This window comes from Mobula birostris, chromosome 2 (genome assembly GCF_030028105.1).
Source record: "Mobula birostris isolate sMobBir1 chromosome 2, sMobBir1.hap1, whole genome shotgun sequence".
NCBI classification, from domain to species: Eukaryota; Metazoa; Chordata; class Chondrichthyes; order Myliobatiformes; family Myliobatidae; genus Mobula; species Mobula birostris.
In genome coordinates, this window is record NC_092371.1 from 144,851,287 (window position 1) to 144,865,286 (window position 14,000).

The 14,000-nt window shown below is 43.6% G+C and overlaps 1 protein-coding gene across 3 annotated transcripts in view; it reads left to right on the top strand.

Moving 5' to 3' along the window:
* Nucleotides 1–2,194: 2,194 nt before the first annotated feature.
* Nucleotides 2,195–14,000, top strand: part of ibtk (inhibitor of Bruton agammaglobulinemia tyrosine kinase) — a 163,276-nt gene continuing 151,470 nt past the window's right edge. For all 3 annotated transcript variants that reach the window (XM_072250091.1, XM_072250093.1, XM_072250092.1), the window contains exon 1: nt 2,195–2,334. The gene's annotated coding sequence lies outside the window, so the exon portion shown is untranslated. The remainder of the gene's footprint in view (nt 2,335–14,000) is intronic.

Sequence of the window (14,000 nt, forward strand, 5' to 3'; positions counted from 1 at the left end):
GAACACATTTTCAGCAGCTGCCCAAAAGCCCCGGGAGAAGGCCGCTGCTGCTGTGCCATGACCAGGTGCTGAAGGCAATGGCAGAAACAACTGTAAGCACCTCTGCCAGAAAGCCCATAGCCTTTGTCAAAACTAGAGACTAACCACAGCCTCTGCCCAGATCACCAGCAGGCTTGCTCACTACAACCTCTGAATGGCAACTAGAAGTTGACTGTGACAAACATTTGAAGTTCCCTGACTTCATCATCAGTGAGGCCTGACATGGTCATTCTGACAGAAAACTCAAAGCAGGTGGTCATGGTAGAACTGACAGTGCCTTGGGAAGACTGGATTGAGGAGGCATTTGAAAGTAAGAAAGCCAAATCCCAAGAGCTGGTAGAGCAGTGCTAGTGACAGGAGTGAAGGGCACGATGTGAACCTAAAGAGGTGGGGTGTTGAGGACAGGATGTGAGCCTAAAGAGGTGGGGTGTCGAGGTTTTACTGGCTGCCTGCTCTGCAGAACCTACTCTCTCCTTGGCATTATACGGGGGCTGCAAAAAAAAAAGAGCCATCAGGACCACCACAGAGGCTGCTGAGCTTGCCAACATATGGCTGTGGATCAAGAGATATGGCCCATGGGCCATTGCTGCTGGAACACGAACCAGGGCCTGATCAGCCCTGGCTGGGTTCCTGGGAGAGGGCGTCTGATGCTGAAACACCCGATGACCCTGGGTTACGTCACTGATGATGTGTCCCAGCATATCCAAGGATGTATCTCAGCATCTACATTAAGCCTTTCCTGTCCAAAGTGTTTTGTAATTTTTAGAAATTAATTACATATACATAACTTGAAAAACAGGTGAAATATTCAATCTAGCAATTTAGCTTTTCAGAAAGAAATACACTTGATTCACTATACAGTGTTTTGTATGTTGAATGTCCTCTTCGCAATGCTACCATCAGGGAGGAGGTACAGGAGCCTGAAGACCAGCACTGAATGTTTTAGGAACAGCTTATTCCCCTTTGAACACTTCCTTGCTATTCCTCTTTCACATTATTTATTTATTCACATAGTTACTACTTCGGCTATTCATTTATTTTGTAACTTACAGTAAGTTTATGTCATTCAACCATACATGATATCTATGAATACAGCCAAATGAAACAATGCTACTCTGAGGCCAAGGTCCAAAATGTAATTGCACAGTCATATGCAACACAAGGCACATATAGCACATATAAGATCGCAGTAAATATACAGTTATGCACAAAAGTCACAAAAATGCTACTGCTGCCACAAAATAACACATTTCAAGACTTATGTTAACCTGATTCTGACATACAGCTGCATGAATACACAGTATATTCTAGATTCGTTCTTTGTTTCCTCTATACAATCTGCAATGGAACCTGGAGTTTTGGCATCCTTAGTTAGGCATTATTGGAACTCATTCCTTTATTGAAAGTTTGTGAAATGTTAACAACTGGATACAATGGTAGAATAACACGTATGACATAACAGAAAATGATTGCCAAAAAAACCGCATCAATTTGCTTTACCTAATTGGCCTCAATACAATTAACGTTTATTGCAAAGAACCATGCTGAAAGAATATTTGTTCTAGTGGAACCACCTACAGCTACTTTCGTGGAAAACTAACACTCACTGTAGAAAGCATTCTAAATACTCACTCGCATTTAATCTGAAGAAACATCATCAACAGCCTGTAAACGAATTTACAGCGTTAAAATAGATATATTACACATAACTTGCCACATCGTATTTCAAATAAATTATGTACATGCTATTTTTGCTTTCATCTAACTTCTGTCATACTAAATGTTTAATTCAAGATATTGTGGTGCTCAACTGTACATAAAATATCTACTTTATATTGGGAGGTCTATCAAAGATTTGCTGTGCCACTGACAAAGCAGGAATTAAGATCTGACTTATTATTAATGCTTTGTCGTTCCCATAATAAAATAACAATTTCTGCAACACACCTAGAAAGATAAAATCCACTCATCAGCGCAGTGTGCAGATTGCAAGCAACCAGCCACAGTCACCACTCACTCATTCCCTCGGGCTCCCAGATGAGGCAGTCTGGAACCGCATACTTTGGCCACGCCCTCTGATATCGGATCAATCAGGAGCGGCGATGCTGAGGGGCCGGGCCAATGGCAGCACGCTGCGGTGTGAGGTGCGGACTGCTGCTGCGTACGGTAGACTGACTGTGTGGCCGTGCAAAGGAAGGAGCTGCAGGCAGTAGTGTGATCATGGTTTTCTCAGTCTCATACTCATCCCTGTCTGCCTTCACCGCCGCCCATGACTCCGGTTTCAACTAGCGAGAGGTAAGGAAAGACCAAAGCCGGGCGAATGACCGGTGGCGTTGAGGGAGGTGGCAGAAGGAGGTCGGGCCCCGGCTCATCCAGTGCCGGCCTGACTGACTGATCGATGGGGCTACTCGTCCCTGGATGTAGGGAGGCCTGTGCTGGCGAACTTCTATAGGAGAAGCGGCCTGGAAGTTCGGGTGTCACTCATGCTGCCTGGGTCCTGAATCTACGATTCTCTCCAGCTTGTCTGATGTGTAACCTGACCTGTCAGCAGGCTGTTCATAGGAGAGAGAGAGCTTGCCACTTACTGCGGGTCTTGGCATAGAAAAAAAACACCCTTTTATTTTTCAGTATAAATTAAGACTTACTGCTGGATTACCCTTGCTTTACTACTCTTCCCGAGGCTTTTGCTGGTAATGTATTGAGTACGTGACCGTCTTTATATACCAGAGCATTCATAGTGTAGTTGGCAGTGCTTGCAGTTATGACATACTGCCACGAAAACACATCAGTCTTAACCCATTCACTTTCAAATTGGCATTTCTGCATTTAGCTGACCTTAAACTTAACCAGCTGGCGATGTCTGAGTTAACTTTTTGATCTTAAACGTGCAACTGCAGACCGAATAAGATAAAGTCTGTGCAGATGTTGGACCCTTCCTGAATATTAAAATATACATTGCAAAGGTTGTTGAGTTGGGTTTGACCTTTTTATATTAATTTGCTTCTTTGGTTGGCATTCTTCCTTCCGTGTAAAACAATAAATATGTTGCTGACAGAGTTGAAGTCATATCGTGTACAGTCATATTCTGTTGATAACTGAATAAACTAATTACTCTAGAGACTCATCTGCTTGAAATTTAATTTGGTTTACTATTGTACAATCATCTGTGGATTTTTTTCCTTTTTTAATGGTGGCGTTCTATAACTGTGGGGCTATTGAAATTGTTGATTGTCATCATGCTTCAAGCTTAACCATAGCCAATGTTGCAATTGGCCTTCATTAGTTACAGTTTCCTATTTGCCATCATCAATTTTGACAGATTACGTACCTCTTTAATTAGAATATGCATGGGGTTGTATCCATCTCTGATGTCCACTGCCCAGAGTTGACAAAATTTTTGCTGATGAATGCTTATGCTCGGTGAAATGCTACTAAATATGTATATTAACAACACGAGTTGCAGCTATACCTTAAGAGTGGGATATAACAAACTTTGAAACATTGAAGAAATATTTCTGCATCATGTGATGGTGTTATAATTTTACCAAACGTTCCTGAATTCTGTCATTTTGCCACTAATGCTGGACATGTGAGTATATTGAAACCTAATTGTACTTGGACATTAGGATTTAATTTCAATCATGATGAATGATGTTGCTCCTAGTGAATTATCACATTCTCGGTAGTCTTTATGGTCCAGTCTTCACTCTGTAATAGATTGCTGCTTTTAATTCTTCTTGGCCTGATTGACCATACCTTTTATAGTGATCCTGTTCATAGTTTTTTGATCTGTTCTCCATCCCTGCATAAAGTATTTAAAACAATATTATGTGCAACATTTCTTTTCTAAGCTAGAGCCTGAATTGTTTGGTTCCAGCGTGTTGTAATTTAGAACGTGGTTATTTGTTTAATTTATTTATCTATAAACCATATCATTAAGTAACACCTGTGTTGTCTTATAGTATAAAGAAAACACTAGTACAGCAATCTCTCCTTCATAGATTACTCTGCCGTCACTGTCTTTTTGTTTGGTTACTTGGCTATAAGAATAGCTGTTCTTTCTCCATTTGTATCTATTACTAAATAATGTATGTGCTTATTAGTGTGTCTGCAGTTCTGTGGCACAATTACTGTGACTGTACCTTTTCACGTTACTGTCCCATCAGTGAACAGTACAGCATAATATGGAACCTTTGGCCCACAGTATTGTGCCAACCTATATAAACTCACTCCACCATCAATCAACTCTTGCCTGCTACGTTGCCCATAACCCTCTATTCTTATTCCGTTCATGTGTCTATCTCAGGGTCTCTTAAATGTTCCTAATGTGTCACCCTCAAACACCAGCCCAGGAGTCATCTATCACTACTTTTTTAAAAAAAAAACTATCTCCCCTAAACTTTTCTTAAAAGGATGTCCTCTGGCCAGTGCTGCCTTAGGGGAAAAAAGCATTGGTTGTTTATTCTGTCTATGCTTCTTATAATCCCATTCACCTCTATCAAATTGCCTTTCACCTTATTTTGTGACAGAGAGAAAAGTCCTAGCTTGGTCAACCTTTGCTCATAATACTTGTTCTTCAATCTAGGCAGTATCCTGGTAAATCTCCTCTGCACCCTCCAAAGGTTCCACATTTGTCCTATAATGAGGCGACCAGAACTGAACACAAAATTTGAAGAGTGATCTGACCAGAATTTTATAGAGCTGCAACATTACTTTGCAATCCCCTGACTAATGAGTGCCAGTGCACCATCTGCCTTAACAACTTCAGCGGCAACTTTCAGACATCTGCTGACTTGGTGCCCAAGATCCCTCTGTTCCTCATTGCTGAGAATCCTGCTGTTATCCAGGCGTGAACTCCGGAAAGCCATTAAGGGTGCCAAGAGGCAATATCGAGTCAAGTTGGAAGCCCAGGCTAACCAGAGGGATACCAGTAGACTATGGCAGGGTCTAAATGAGATCACTGGGCGCAAAGAAAAGGCTGGGAATATTATAACTATAGCACTTCTATTCCTGACAAACTTAATGTATTCTACGCAAGATTCGAACAGAAGAGGAGCGTCCCGCTCCCTCTAAATGAACCGGACTTGGTGGCATCGAGATTCGTCGTCACCGAGGAGGACGTTAGAAGGGCCTTCCTGAAGGTAAATCCAAGGAAGGCGACGGGCCCAGATGGCATCCCGGGACGGGTTCTCCAGGCCTGTGCAAGCGGGCTAGCTGGAGTCTTTGCTGACATCTTCAACTGCTCCTTGCTTCAGTCTAAGATCCCCTCGTGTTTTAAGAAGGCAACGATAATCCCAGTGCCGAAAAAGAGCAAGGTGGCAGGCCTGAATGACATCAATTGCTATGAAGTGCTCGAGCGATTGGTTATGGCGCACTTCAACCACAGCCTCGATGCTTTGCAATTCGCCTACTGGAGCAACAGATCAACGGCAGATGCTATCTCTCTGGCCCTACATTCCTCCTTAGAACACCTGGAGAATAAAGACGCATATGTAAGGCTCCTTTTCATTGACTCTAGCTCTGCCTTTAATACTATCATTCCAAATAAACTGATTCCTAAGCTCCGGAACCTGGGCCTTAGCACTCAGATCTGCAGCTGGATCTTCAACTTCCTCACAGACAGGACCCAGGCTGTAAAAATAAGGGACAAGCTCTCCTGTACAATCACTGAGCACCGGTGCCCCACAAGGCTGTGTACTCAGCTCCCTGCTGTACTCACTGTACATCCATGATTGTGTAGCCAAGTTTCCATCAAACTCAATATATAAGTTTGCTGATGACACAACAATTGTAGGCGGTATCTCAGGTAATGATGAGTTTGAGTACGGAGAGGAAATTAAGAACCTGGTGGCATGGTGCGAAGACAATAGTCATACTTTATTGATCCCAGGGGGAAATTGGCTTTTGTTACAGTTGCACCATAAATAATAAATAGTCATATAACCATAAATAGTTAAATAGTAATATGTAAATTATGCCAGTAAATTAAGTCCAGGACCAACCTATCGGCACAGAGTGTCTGACCCTCCAAGGGAGGAGTTCTAAAGTTTGATGGCCACAGGCAGGAATGACTTCCTATGATGCACTGTGCTGCATCTTGGAGGAATGAGTCCCCGAAGAGTAACCTATCCCTCAATGTCAGCAAGACGAAGGAATTGGTTGTTGACTTCAGAAGGAGTAGTGGACCGCATGATCCAATTTACATCGGTGGTGTGCAAGTGGAACAGGTCAACAGCTTTAAGTTCCTTGGGGTCAATATCACAAGTGACCTGACTTGGCCCAACCAAGCAGAGTCCACTGCCAAGAAGGCCCACCAGCGCCTTTACTTCCTGAGAAAGCTAAAGAAATTTGGCCTGTCCCCTAAAACCCTCACTAATTTTTATAGATGCACCGTAGAAAGCATTCTTCTATGGTGCATCATAACCTGGTATGGAAGTTGTCCTGTCCAAGACCAGAAGAAGCTGCAGAAGATCATGAACACGGCGCAGCACATCACACAAACCAATCTTCCGTCCTTGGACTCACTTTACACCGCATGCTGTCGGAGCAGTGCTGCCTGGATAATCAAGGACATGACCCACCCAGCCAACACACTTTTCATTCCTCTTCCCTCCGGGAGAAGGCTCAGGAGCTTGAAGATTCATACGGCCAGATTTGGGAACAGCTTCTTTCCAACTGTGATAAGACTGCTGAACGGATCCTGACCCAGATCTGGTCCGTACCCTCCAAATATCCGGACCTGCTTCTTGTTTTTTTTTGCACTACCTTACTTTCCATTTTCTATTTTCTATTTATGATTTATAATTTAAATTTTTAATATTTACTATCGATTTGTAATCCAGGGAGCGGGAAGCGCAGAATCAAATATCGCTATGATGATTGTACGTTTTAGCATCAATTGTTTGGCGACAATAAAGTATAAAGTATTAATTTTGCACTCTGCCATCAAGTTCAATCTTCCTGAGCATGGTACTTCACACTCTTCTGGATTCAATTCCATTTGTCACTTCTGTGCCCAGCTCTGCATTTTCTCTATCCTGTTGAAACCTATGACAACATTCTACACTATCCATAACACCACCAATGTTTGTATCATCCGCAAACTTACTAACCCATTCTGTAACTTTCTCATCCAAGTCACTTAAGTTACTGAAGTCGCTGCCTGCAGAATGCACTCCATTAATTGCTTCCATCTGCCTCTGTGGACAAGCCAGTTCCAGATCTATGTTTCAGTGGATCCCGTGCCTCATGATTTTCTGGATGAGCCTGCCATGAGAACCTTTGTCAATTGCCTCACTAAAATCCGTATACGCCACATTCATTGTTCTATTTTCACCAGCTTGTTTTGTCACTTCCTTACAGTTCAGATTTGTGAGACACAAGATGGCTATTATAAAGTCAGGTAGTCTATGCTTCTTCAGTGTTCAAAAACCCTGCCCTAAGAATCCTCTCCATAGTTTGCCCGCATTAGTGTTTCTGTTTTGGGCATTGCCAGTGATTCTGGCACAAATTGAACCAGCTGTGACATATTGTGTCATCCCCTTTTGATACTTGCAAATTCACTCAATATAAAACTTATCCTGAACCATCATAATTGATTAGATATAAACATTTTTTTTCAAATTTTGAATTAAATGCTAATTTATATTAGAGTGGTAAATCAGTAAAACTTGATTGATGTGAGTGGGGAAAATACAATTTACATCACAAGGACAGTTCACCATCTGCAAGTAATTTTAATGTAGACCACTGCAAATTTAATTGTTAAGAATATACAAAGGTATTTTCTAATTAGATTGTGTCAGAAGTAATCTCTTCAGTAAACTAGAAGAAAGAGGAAGTTCTTAAAGGTACCCTTTGTAAACATGCCATTGTTTGCAAAATTACATTTTAGCTTTTTGGAGCAACACACATCAAAGTTGCTGGTGAACGCAGCAGGCCAGGCAGCATCTCTAGGAAGAGGTACAGTCGACGTTTCGGGCCGAGACCCTTCATCAGGACTAACAGAAAGAAGAGATGGTAAGAGATTTGAAAGTGGGAGGGGGAGGGAGAGATCCAAAATAATAGGAGAAGACAGGAGGGGGAGGGATGGAGCCAAGAGATGGACAGTTGATCTCATTCTCACTATACCCCTTGTCCATCCTCTGGGCTTTTTTCCCCCCTCCCCCTTTCTCCCTAGGCCTCCTGTCCCATGATCCTCTCATATCCCTTTTGCCATTCAGTTGTCCATCTCTTGGCTCCATCCCTCCCCCTCCTGTCTTCTCCTATTATTTTGGATCTCCCCCTCCCCCTCCCACTTCAAATCTCTTACTAACTTTTCCTTCAGTTAGTCCTGATGAAGGGTCTTGGCCCGAAACGTGGACCGTACCTCTTCCTAGAGATGCTGCCTGGCCTGCTGCGTTCACCAGCAACGTTGATGTGTGTTGCTTGAATTTCCAGCATCTGCAGATTTCCTCGTGTTAGCATTTTGGAACTTGTTTAAAAGTGGGTACAATAGTGGAAGCTCCTGATGAGCATGTAATTGGTTTTGTTTCTAGCACTTCTAAAACTAGCATTGATCATTGAAACTTGAATTGCACAAATGCAAATTTAATATAGAACTAGGAGTTCTAGGGGATATCATAGAAAATGGTTTCAATGTAAGATACAGTGATTCATGTTTAGATAGCCTAAAGTTTACATGGTGCAAAATAAGGGAAAGTAGCTAGGAATCTTGGCCTAGTCAAGTCTATAGAAAATCAAAAGTTACCTTTATTTGTCACAAGTACATCAAAAGATCGAAACATACAATAACTCTGTTTGCATCAAATCAAATCAGCAAGGATCACCATGTGTCATCATGCTTCCAACACCAACATTGCACATCTACAAGTTGTTAACCCTGACTGTATGTCTTTGAATGTGGGATGAAACCTGAACACTTGGAGGAAATTTGTGTGGGTCATGGGGGAGAACGTACAAACTCCTTACAGGCAGCAGTGGGAATTGAACTCTGATTGATGAAATCTATGCTGTAAAGCGATGCACTAACCACTGTGCTACCATAACATGGGTGAAGTTATTGCTGAAGAATTGTGTCTATCTGCATGCACATATCTGTGACATTCCTGTTTTACTTGTATGGCTCATATTTTAATAGCACTCAGTACATTATTATAAATTTTGTCTGCCCTAATGAAGGAGGAAAAATAAGCCCTTCATCAACAAATTCTGAAAAGTATATAAGGTTATTTTTGCATGAGCTGAAGTACATGCTACGTTTTGGTTTGCCATTTGTAGTGAGTTGAGAGGCAAAAGATGAAAAGTAGTTTGAAAGCTAAGAAGACAGCAAGGTCGTATACCCACTTTGATGATAAATGTATTTTGAACTTTGAACTTTAACACCAAAGCACATCAAGCTGTGTTTGGTGTGACTGAATTCTGTTAATAACACTGGATGTGTTTTGTTGATTGATTGATCCACCAAAGTGCAATGCAGACATTAATATGGCTCCAGCTGTTTGGAACAGCTATTGCTGGACGAAAGTGAGTGAAAGCTGTGAGGCAAACTAGACAGTAAAGTAAATGGCATCAGTTATTAACAAATTTTTATTAGAAGAAAAACATTTAAACATATACACTTTACCAATTTACCTTTAATCCTGCAGTCAAAAAGTTGAGGTGGTGGGGGGGATATTCACCTTATTACATACAAAGTCATTATCCAATTACTTCTCATAATACAGCAGCTACTTATTTGGGACAACTCTTAAAGAACAAAAATAACTTGAAAATTGCTGGGATTCCCTTTGATTATTTGGGACTCTATGCTGCTTAATTGGGACAGGAGACTGTTGCCAGTTTCTAACTAGTGTCTGTCGTGTGCATGTCATATGGCTGTTAGATGCTACACTGAGATTAGAGCGATCAGTTTTTAAATAGCATTACTTGTGTGTATTTATATTAATAAAGCAGTGATTTTTGTTGTTGATAGTTGGCAAGAAATAAGCAGTAGGATAATTCAAAACTGCTTTGCTCGTTATGGGTTTCAAGCATTCAGGCTTGGAGATGCCAAAAGTGGCTGGGGGTGAAAATAAAACTATTTCACTACTTCAACAAGTTAGGAGCTATGGAAAAAATTTGAAGATATCAGCAATCATCTTGAATATTACAATGAAAATGTAGTTTTGAAGGATGCATTAATCGAAAGCATTGTTTGAAGGCAGTCCATTATCTGCACTGGGTGTCTGCTGATTTTGTTCGTTTACAGTCAGTCAAAACAACACAGCAGTGTACGTGGGTTAATTCCTCTGTAGTAACTATTGGGAACTAAAACATTTTATAGTATCATAGTAGCTTTGCTGGTGTTCTAATAGTTTGTTCTTTTTATATCTTTTTAACTATTTTCATGAAACTTTGGCTAATTGGGGTAGCTGCTTAATTGGGCCAAGATGTGCTGGTCCCAATATGTTGCAATTAACGGTAGTCCACTGTACTTCACTTAGTTACGCACAGTGCTCTTTCCAGATACCACCTGTTTATACAAAAAATATTAATTGCATTCTGTAGTGCAATTACATGACTGCTGCATAAAAAATACGTATTTATGTTATATTGAGATTATAGAAAAGGTATTCTTTTTGGTGGAGCAAATATCATCATTTTCATATTGTAAGTAATTACAGAGGTACTTTGGAACGTGAAATAGGGAAATTTATAAGCAGTGTTATGTGTATTTAAACTGCAGCCATGATTGCATGCTACCAATTAAGTTGTGAATGGAAGTGATTACCACTGAAGCTAAAACCGCAAACACGAGAAATTCTGCAGATGCTGGAAATTTAAGCAACACACATCATAGTTGCTGGTGAACGCAGCAGGCCAGGCAGCATCTCTAGGAAGAGGTACAGTCAATGTTTCAGGCCGAGACCCTTCGTCAGGACTAACTGAAGGAAGAGCTAGTAAGAGCTTTGAAAGTGGGAGGGGGAGGGGGAGATCCAGAATGATAGGAGAAGGCAGGAGGGGGAGAGATGGAGCCAAGAGCTGGACAGGTGATTGGCAAAGGGGATATGAGAGGATCATGGGACAGGAGGCCCAGGGAGAAGGAAAGGGGGGGGAACCCAGGGAATGGGCAAGGGGTATAGTCAGAGGGACAGAGGGAGAAAAAGGAGAGTGAGAGAAAGAATGTGTGTATATAAATAAATAATAGATGAGGTACAAAGGGGAGGTGGGGCATTAGCGGAAGTTAGAGAAGTCAGTGTTCATGCCATCAGGTTGGAGGCTACCCAAACGGAATATAAGGTGTTGTTCATTCAACCTGAGTCTGGCTTCATCTATACAATAGAGGAGGCCGTGGATAGACATGTCAGAATGAGAATGGGATGTGGAATTAAAATGTGTGGCCATTGGGAGATCCTGCTGTCTCTGGTGGACAGAGCGTAGGTGTTCAGCAAAACCATCTCCCAGTCTGCGTTGGGTCTCGCCAATATATAGAAGGCAACATCGGGAGCACCGGACGCAGTATATCACCCCAGCCGACTCACAGGTGAAGCGTTGCCTCACCTGGAAGGACTGTTTGGGGCCCTGAATGGTGGTAAGGGAGGAAGTGTAAGGGCATGTGTAACACTTGTTCCGCTTACAAGGATAAGTGCCAGGAGGGAGATCAGTGGGGATGGATGGGGGTGACGAATGGACAAGGGAGTCGCGCAGGGAGTGATCCCTGCAGAAAGTGGGGGGGGGGGGGGAGGGAAAGATGTGCTTAGTGGTGGGATCCCGTTGGAGGTGGCGGAAGTTACGGAGAATAATATGTTGGACCCGGAGGCTGGTGGGGTGGTAGGTGAGGACCGGGGAACCCTATTCCTAGTGGGGTGGCAGGAGGATGGAGTGAGAGCAGATGTGCGTGAAATGGGGGAGATGCGTTTGAGAGCAGAGTTGATGGTGGAGGAAGGGAGGCCCCTTTCTTTAAAAAAGGAAGACATCTCCCTCGTCCTGGAATGAAAAGCCTCATCCTGAGAGCAGATGCGGTGGAGACAGTGGAATTGCGAGAAGGGGATGGCATTTTTGCAAGAGACAGGGTGAGAAGAGGAATAGTCCAGATAACTGTGAGAGTCAGTAGGCTTATAGTAGACATCAGTAGATAAGCTGTCTCCAGAGACAGAGACAGAAAGATCTAGAAAGGAGAGGGAGGTGTCGGAAATGGACCAGGTAAACTTGAGGGCAGGGCGAAAGTTGGAGGCAAAGTTAATGAAGTCAACGAGCTCAGCACGCGTGCAGGAAGCAGCGCCAATGCAGTCGTTGATGTAGCGAAGGAAAAGTGGGGGACGGATACCAGGATGGGTTTGGAGCACAAATTGTTCCATAAAGCCAACAAAAAGGCAGGCATAGCTAGGACCCATACGGGTGTCCATAGCTACACCTTTAGTTTGGAGGAACTGGGAGGAGCCAAAGGAGAAATTATTAACAGTAAGGACTAATTCCGCTAGACGGAGCAGAGTGGTGGTAGCAGGGAACTGATTGGGTCTGGAATCCAAAAAGAAGCGGAGAGCTTTGAGACCTTCCTGATGGGGGATGGAAGTATATAGGGATTGGACATCCATAGTGAAAATAAAGCGGTGGGGGCCAGGGGACTTAAAATCATTGAAAAGTTTAAGAGCGTGAGAAGTATCACGAACATAGGTAGGAAGGGATTGAACAAGGGGGGGGGATAAAACCGTGTCGAGGTATGCAGAAACGAGTTCGGTGGGGCAGGAGCAAGCTGAGACAATAGGTCTGCCAGGACAGGCAGGTTTGTGGATCTTGGGTAGGAGGTAGAAACGGGAAGTGCGAGGTGTGGGAACTATAAGGTTGGTAGCAGTTCCCTGGCCCCTACCGCTTTATTTTCACCATGGATGTCCAGTCCTTATATACTTCCATCCTCCATCAGGAAGGCCCCCACCGCTCTCAGGATGAGGCTTTTCATCCCAGGACGAGGGCAATGTCCTCCTTTTTTTAAAGAAAGGGGCTTCCCTTCCTCCACCATCAACTCTGTTCTCAAACGCATCTCCCCCATTTCACGCACATCTGCTCTCACTCCATCCTCCCGCCACCCCACTAGGAATAGGGTTCCCCTGGTCCTCACCCACCACCCCACCAGCCTCTGGGTCCAACATATTATTCTCCATAACTTTCGCCACCTCCAACGGGATCCCATCACTAAGCACATCTTTCCCTCCCCCCCCCCCCGCTTTTGGCAGGGATCGCTCCCTACGCGACTCCCTTGTCCATTCGTTCCCCCCATCCCTCCCCACTGATCTCCCTCCTGGCACTTGTAAGCGGAACAAGTGCTACACATGCCCTTACACTTCCTCCCTTACCACCATTCAGAGCCCCAGACAGTCCTTCCAGGTGAGGCGACACTTCACCTGTGAGTCGGCTGGGGTGATGTACTGCGTCCAGTGCTCCCAATGTGGCCTTCTATATATTGGTGAGACCCGACGCAGACTGGGAGATCGTTTTGCTGAACACCTGCGCTCTGTCCGCCAGAGAAAGCAGGATCTCCCAGTGGCCACACATTTTAATTCCACATCCCATTCCCATTCTGACATGTCTATCCATGGCCTCCTCTACTGTAAAGATGAAGCTACACTCAGGTTGGAGGAACAACACCTTATATTCCGTCTGGGTAGCCTCCAACCTGATGGCATGAACATCGACTTCTCTAACTTCTGCTAATGCCCCACCTCCCCCTCGTACCCCATCTGTTATTTATTTATATACACATATTCTTTCTCTCACTCTCCTTTTTCTTCCTCTGTCCCTCTGACTATACCCCTTGCCCATTCTCTGGGCTCCCCCCCCCCCCCCTTTTCCTTCTCCCTGGGCCTCCTGTCCCATGATCCTCTCATATCCCTTTTGCCAATCAGCTGTCCAGCTCTTGGCTCCATCCCTCCCCCTCCCACTTTCAAATCTCTTACTAACTCTTCCTTCAGTTAGTCCTGACGAAG